Source organism: Triticum dicoccoides, chromosome 5A (genome assembly GCF_002162155.2).
Source record: "Triticum dicoccoides isolate Atlit2015 ecotype Zavitan chromosome 5A, WEW_v2.0, whole genome shotgun sequence".
Lineage (NCBI taxonomy): Eukaryota > Viridiplantae > Streptophyta > Magnoliopsida > Poales > Poaceae > Triticum > Triticum dicoccoides.
In genome coordinates, this window is record NC_041388.1 from 428,855,552 (window position 1) to 428,862,877 (window position 7,326).

Here is a 7,326-nt window from a genome sequence, read left to right on the forward strand (position 1 = left end):
GGGGTCGAGGGTTGCCGAGGGGTCCAGGGGACAAGGGGCGAGGGGTCGATGGTCGAGGATCTTTTGTCATGAGTCAGTTTGGTTGTTTGAAGTTTCAAAATTGACAAACTAGATTAACTGATGAATATACATGCTGATGGACCTATCTTTACCTATTATCTGATGAGTTAATATACATTTTATTATTCATGTCGGTATTCAATTTTTTTATGTTGTACTAATTTTGTTTACTCTTCTGTCATGATAAGTGTTGAAAGATGGTGGGCGCTAGTCCTCAGCATGGTGGGAGTGGTACTTCCATTCCACCCGTACCTCTCTGGAGAGCGTTGTACGAGGGCATGGCTTCACCAGTGGGCGTTTCTTCGTCGGCGTCGTTGCCCACCGGGAGAGGAGGTCGAGGAGGGAGGAAGAGAGGAGGTCGGGGAGGACGTGGCCGCGAGAGAGGTAGGCAGGCTCCTACGCTTTCCTCGCCGCCACCCCCAGCCGAGTCACCCGAGCACATGACTGATAGGGGCCATGTCTGAGGAGGAGGCTACGTGGACTCTGGTCCACGAGCCTCGGGTTGATGGGACCTTGACCCACGAGACTCCGGTGCACGAGCCTCGGGTCGAAGGGCCATTGGCCCACAAGACTTCGGGCAGGACACTTGGGCCCACATGACTCCGGCCCAGGCTACGTCCGAGGAGATGTCCGGATGGGGTACCTGGCAGATCCGCCTGAGGGGTCGAGTGGCCATGCCGATGGTGGCGGGCATCAGATTTCTGATAGCAGCGATGACGAGGTGGTTGAGGGGGGAACCGTCTACCAGCGTGGTAGTACACGGCTCCCGTCCGTGTCGGCGACCCACGAGCAGAGGTGGTTGATTTGGCCTGATGGGACGAGGTAAGTGCATTTACTCTTTTTGTACCTTTTGCCATCATGTTTTTTCAACTATCTAATGCGTTGGCCTTCTCATACTGTAGGGGTCGGGACCACCCTCAGGATATCCGCAGGACCAACCAAGTCCTTGGTTTCCTTTACTAGCAAAACTTCCCGGGGTGGGTCATGTTGCCCGGTGAGGGTCAGCTTCCAGAGCTAGGATTGACCTGGGAGCACTACTTGGCTGCCCCGACCCCGCCGGTGGAGTTTATCGACGGTGTCTTATGCCGCACGAGGGCCGACATGGTGATCAAAATGTTTTGGTTAAATTTTCCTTTACACAATTAAAAATCTTCGAATAAGCTTAGTTATTGTACTAATCAATGTTGTCTCATTTGATTGCACACCTTCTCCAGGTGGATGTGGGATACGAGGAGGCCTGTGCATGGGTTATCGATGCCGAGTGCAGGCGCCTACTACAAAACTTACGGCACGAGGATCGGGTGCAGGCTGTTCGAGACTACGTTGCCTCGTGTGGTGTTCGGAAGCCCAAGAAGAAGTGCCGCGGAAAGTTTCTGAAGAAGGAGGAGTACATGACGGTAATTGCCTATATTCTTAAGGCCTTGTTCTTAGTTTCGTTGATTTGATTCGTAAGTGTAGCGCTCAAGTTTCTCTTTACTGACTTGGGTGCCCCGAGATGGTGTGCGGATAAGATGGATTGTTGGGTGGCGTTGGTGGATGAGTGGTGCTCAGACGCATGGCGGTTTCGTCCACAAAGGTGCCAAGGACAAGCGTGCCCAAATGAGAGGTGTGCCACACCATCAAGGCAGCGCCAACTTATATCAATACTGGCGGAACTGGGTATGTGGTTTGCTTCATGATTCATGCAATTTATTCTGTCATGCTAGCTTGAGCCCTTTAATTACTAATACTATGTTCCTCTCTTTTAGGCAGGATACAATATGGCACCGGTGCTAGAGGTGTTCGACCTCTATGCCATGGCCCATACTACCCCGTTCAAGAAGGCCAAGGCATTCTCTGCGTCTGACCTCGATCATCCAGAGAACTTCACCAACATCTCCTCCCACAACAAGCTCGTGAAAGTGCAGAGATGAGAGGAAGGCGAGGAAAGGGGAGGACTTTAACATGAGCGGGTCGTTTGATCCAGAGCTAGTGATGATATCTGGTGCCGGGAGGTCCCATGGCTCGATAGCCATTGGAGATGGACTTATCCATTGTCCTCGCACTCTCCTGGAGATCAAGGCGCACCAGACGAGCTCATATCCTGAGATAAGGCCTCGTCCACGGCCAATCGAGCTCGCCTTCCAGGTTAGTTATACAAACTCAGATTTCTTTCAAGCATTACATTGTGTGTGCAGCCATCGATGATTACAATGCTAACGAGGAGTGCTGTTGCAGGCTGCTTTTCAGACTAAAAGAGATAGAACCCAGGCGCTTCTGGTGGAGAGGGACCAGCAGGCGGCGAAGCAGTAGCGGGAGTTGGAGGAGAAGACGACAAGGTTGGTTGAGGAGGAGAGGGCACGGACTGACATGCATAACCGGGCCATGTACGAGCTCCTCATGGTAAGTTTCGTTTGCATATTAGCCAAATCATGCACGTAATGTTCGTTTCCTTACTAACTAGTATGACTGACCCATGGAAACCAAATGTGCAGTCTGTGTGCCAGAAGGCCGGTCAGACCCCTCTGCCGATGCCAGAGATTGCTCCGGGGACCACGGTGAGTTTAATTTGAATGGGAATTAGTTACTAGTATTAACATTTAAGTGTTGTCATGCTAACGAGAAATTGCAAATGATCTTTGGTGCAGCGTACCTCCAGACAAGCATCACACGATCCTTCTCCAGGTGGTGGCCCCTCCACGAGCAACGCCGGTGCTTCACCTCTGTGACGACGGTAAGTTTTCTCTAGTGTTCTGCTTACCAAATGCATACAGACCTAGACTTAGCTTTATTTCCTCTAAAATGCTTACCATAATGACCTAGACTTAGCTTATCTTCCTCCAAAATGACATAATTAGCTTACTTAGCTCCAAACTGATATATACTTAGCTTTGTTTCATCCAAAATGACCTAAGTTAGCTCTAATATGCTAAGTTATCTCTAATATGCTTAGTTACCTATGTTTGCTCAATAATGACATACACTTAGCTTACTTATGAAAAAATGGCATAATTCGCTTATATAGGTTTGAAATGGCATGACAACCTTGGTAACCTCATATATGTCATATAGTTAGCTTATTTTCCTCGAAATGACATAATAAGCTTAATTAGCTCCAAAATGATCAATTTTACCTAAGTTAGCTCCAAAATGACATAAGTTAGCTCTAAAATGCTAAATTAGCTCTAATATGCTTAGTTACCTAGGTTAGCTCAATCAAGACATATACTTAGCTTACTTATGTCAAAAATGACATAATATGCTTAGTTAACTCAAAAATGGCACAATTGGCTAGGTTAGCTCCAAAATGACCCATTTTACCTATGTTAGCTCCAATATGATCCATTTTACCTACGTTAGCTCCAAAATGACCAAGTTTACCTAGGTTAGCTCCAATATAATCCATTTTAGCTAGGTTAGCTCCAAAATGACCCATTTTACCTAAGTTAGCTCAAAAATGGCATAATTACTTATGTTAGCACAAAAATGACATATACTTACCTTTTTTCCTCCAAATTGACACAATAAGCTTAGTTAGCTAAAAAATGGCATAATTACCTATGTAATCTCTAAAATGACACAAATAAGGAATAAGAAGAAGAAAAACAAGGAAGAGGAGAAAAAGAAAGAATGGAAGAAGAAAGAGAAGAAAAAGAAAGAATAAAAGAAGATGAATGAGAAGGGAAAGGGTAAAAACCCTCTTCTTGTTCTTGTTCTTCTTCTAGTCTTCTTCTTCTTCTTCTCCAAAATGACCTAATTTAGCTCTAATATGCTTAGTTACCTAGGTTAGCTCAATAATGACATATACTAAGCTGCTTTATATAAAAAAATGGCATAATATGCTTAGTTCACTCAAAAATGGCACAATTAGCAAGGTTAGCTCCATTTTACCTAAGTATGCTTTCTTCTTCTTCTTCTTCTAACTTTCTTGTTTCCCATTTTGCAAATTTCATTCACTTCATGGAAGCTTGCATGGATGGAGTGCTTGTTTCCCCTTTTTGCTTTTCTTTTGTATCGAAGAACAATGTGGAACTTGTTATATGGATGCATGGAACTATGTGTTGGATGAACAATGTGAAACTATTGTAATATGTATGGATGAAACTATGTGTTCGTTATGTATGTATGATGAAACTTGTGTGTTTGATACATCATATGTCTATTGTGTGTGTGTGTGTCTATATATATATATATATATATATATATATATATATATATATATAGAGAGAGAGAGAGAGAGAGGGTAGCACTATTCTAATCCTGGAATCAAAATAACTATTTGAATCACGGCTGGCCCTATAAGGAGCCGTCGAGATGCTCCCGAACTCAGAAATTTCCACCGAATAGAAAAAGAAAAAAAATCACCACCACCCCCGCTTACCTTATCCACACTCCCACGTCCCCATTCTCCCGCGGATCCTCCCCGCCGCCGACGCACTTCCATCTCCCCCAGCCGCCGCTGCCGCGGTTCCTCTCCGGCCGCCGCTGCTGTGGTTCCTCCGCCGCCCCTTCCCTTCGCCCACCTTCCCGCAACCTCTCTCAACCCTCCCAACAACCCGCCAGCCAACCTCCGGCTGCCGCCCACCCGCCGGCTTGCCGCCGCCCCATCTCCTAAGGGCGCACCGCCGCCCCTGCCTCCTCCTAAGGGCGCTTCCTCCTAGCGTGCTGCCGCCCCAACTACTTCCGGTTCGAGGCCACCGCACCACCTTCTTCCGGCGCGTGGCACCCGATCCAGACGCGCTCCACCCGCCCACCCGGTCCCCGCGCTCTTCCCGCCGGCTCCCTCCGGTCCAGATGCGCCTCCCACTACCGCCCGAGGCCACCGAGCCCCACCCCGTAGCCATCCTCGACCCCTGTCCCTGCCGCGCCCGTCGGCGAGGTTAACGGTGAGATCCCTCCACGTCCTCTATACTCCACCTCCTTAATTTTCCTTGGATTTGATCTTAAAGAATGGGGCAGTAGCTCCGGTGGCTTCTCTTCAGTCCATGAACGAGGTTGCTCATGGCACGCACGAGCTGGGGAGGCTGCAGTTTTGCGGCGCGTACACACAGTTCGTCGTTGGCCTGTGGCATCATGCTGGTCAGCGACCAACGGAGCTGGCCTGAGGCGTGGTCTTGCTCGCCGGCGCTAGGCGCAACTCGGCTGGAAGGAAGAAGGAGCCTGTGAAGTTCGGCCGGTGAGCCTATGCAGTCCGACGGCGCATTTGTGCTTGTGTCCTGTTCACGGGCGTAGCGTGTGTCATGGTTGTGTGCACACGACAGCCACATGGTGTTAAGAGAAGCCAAGCTAGAAGCATAAGGCAATACCTTCATACGCGTGTGCACGCAAGAAAGACACAGAGAAGTTCAGGCAATGTGATGATGCAGGAGCGGCACCATCAATGGCAACTCGAGTAAATTTCTCATGGTCATTCGAATAAAAAATGGCAGTGACTTCGCGGTGGCCGGCGTCTAGAATGCTTGGTCCAAACTAAAGTCTGAGTGTTGCTAGGCACATTCGGATTAATACATTTACACTTTTCTTTAGGAAGATATTTGTAAGTCTGAACATGGTGTTCCTTTCTCTTCAGGAAGGTATTTGCTTTAAAAAGAATACATCACGTCAGTCCAATTGTATTCTTCTTCAGTTAAGAAAGATGAAGTGCACTAACATATGTAGGCCTGGGATGCATCCATGTATAATTGTATTAAAAAAAGGAAGGATCAGTCGGTGGATGAGAAGTTCAAGTTTAACTCTCCTCTACTGACACTTTGATTTTTATTTGAGTGTTGCTATACACACGACATACATTGGATGATTTGTGCACGATCGTACTGATCCAACTGTACATGCGGTAGACCAAGTGGAGACCGTCCGGCTGCGATGTATCGACTGCTTAGTAGTTCCGTTTTTATTTCCAAGTATTCAGTTTTTAGATGTTCTACTACAGTCTCTGAACAAAATCTGATATTGTTTCACCCGCTGATCCTTTTTACAGTCCTTGATCAGCAATCACAATTTAATTTTTACTATTTCTACATTACACAAAAAAATAGAGCATAGAAGCTCAAAATTTGAAGCAAAAAAGCGAGCATTTCTTGAAGACAAAAGATGTGGATGCGAAGTTCATATTCTCTGCCGCAAATAGTTCAAAATATTCGCTTACGGGAAAACACACACATTGGCTATCCAAAAAGTAAAGAGAAGAACACGCAAAAAAATCATGAAGCTCAAATTTTAAAAATAGAGAAGTCTGAAGTTAATTAAAAAAATCTTTGTTTCTAAAAAATAAAATAAAAAGTTTAGATTTAAATAGCAGAGCAGTTGGATGTTTATTAAACCACTCCCAGCAAAAACAAAAACTAAGAAGTTCAATTTTAAATAATAGAATAGTTCGATGTATATTAAAAACTCAGATTTTCTCGTTACTAAAAGAATAAAACCAAGAGATCAATGTATATAAAAACTCACTTTTTCCTCATTACTAAAGAATAAACACAAAGAACTTCAATTTATAACAGTAGAGTGGTTTAATCTTTTTTACAAAACTCATATTTCTCCCGTTACTAAAGAATAAGCCAAGAAGTTCAATCAAAAATAACTTAGTAGTTTAAAATATATATACCAACGAGAAAATAAGCGTCACCTAGATAATATTAACTCTAGAAGTTTAAATTTAATACATTGGAGAGTTCAAAGAAAATGTTATTGGTGTAAAATAACTCATGGATTTTTTTGTTCTTGAAAAAATATAACTAAAAAGTTCGAATTAAAATAACTCCAATTTTCACATTTCTAAAAATACACAATGAAGTTCAAATAAAAAAGGTAGAGCAGTTCGATGTCTATTAAAAAATCAGATATTTTCACGTAACCGAGAGAAGTTCAGATTGATAACTGTGAGAAGGTCACGTACTACACGGTGTGCATTTTGTATAAAAAAAGAATGAAAAAGGAAAGGCTGGAAGTTTTTGTTGCTAGAAGTCAAGTGCTCGGCACGAGAAAATTCAAAAACTCGTGTGGGAGAGGTTGAACCAAAATATGTGACAAAAGTTCAAGGTGAAAACAGTGGAAAGTTCAACTACTACATGAAATGCGTTTCAGATAAGAATATAAGAATAGAAACCAAGAAGCCTAAAAGGTTTGTTGAAAGAAGTTCAAGTACTTTGTCTGGGGAAGTTCAAAAATTCTTGCGAGAGAGGTTCACCATATATTTCCGTGTTCGAAAACACACACAAAAAATGCGTTTTAAAATAATTCTCTCAATCCACAAAGAAGTTTCAGTTATTATTTGGGAGCAATTTGATT

At 44.3% G+C, this 7,326-nt stretch overlaps 1 long non-coding RNA gene across 3 annotated transcripts; it reads left to right on the plus strand.

Moving 5' to 3' along the window:
• Positions 1-4,398: 4,398 nt before the first annotated feature.
• LOC119302079 lies at positions 4,399-5,771 on the plus strand. Of its 3 annotated transcripts, none has more exons than XR_005147332.1 (2): positions 4,399-4,925; positions 4,999-5,771. It is a non-coding gene; the product is annotated as an uncharacterized LOC119302079 (long non-coding RNA). The 3 variants fall into 3 exon arrangements; XR_005147330.1 differs by having other exon boundaries at positions 5,002-5,771; XR_005147331.1 differs by having other exon boundaries at positions 5,022-5,771.
• Positions 5,772-7,326: the final 1,555 nt, after the last annotated feature.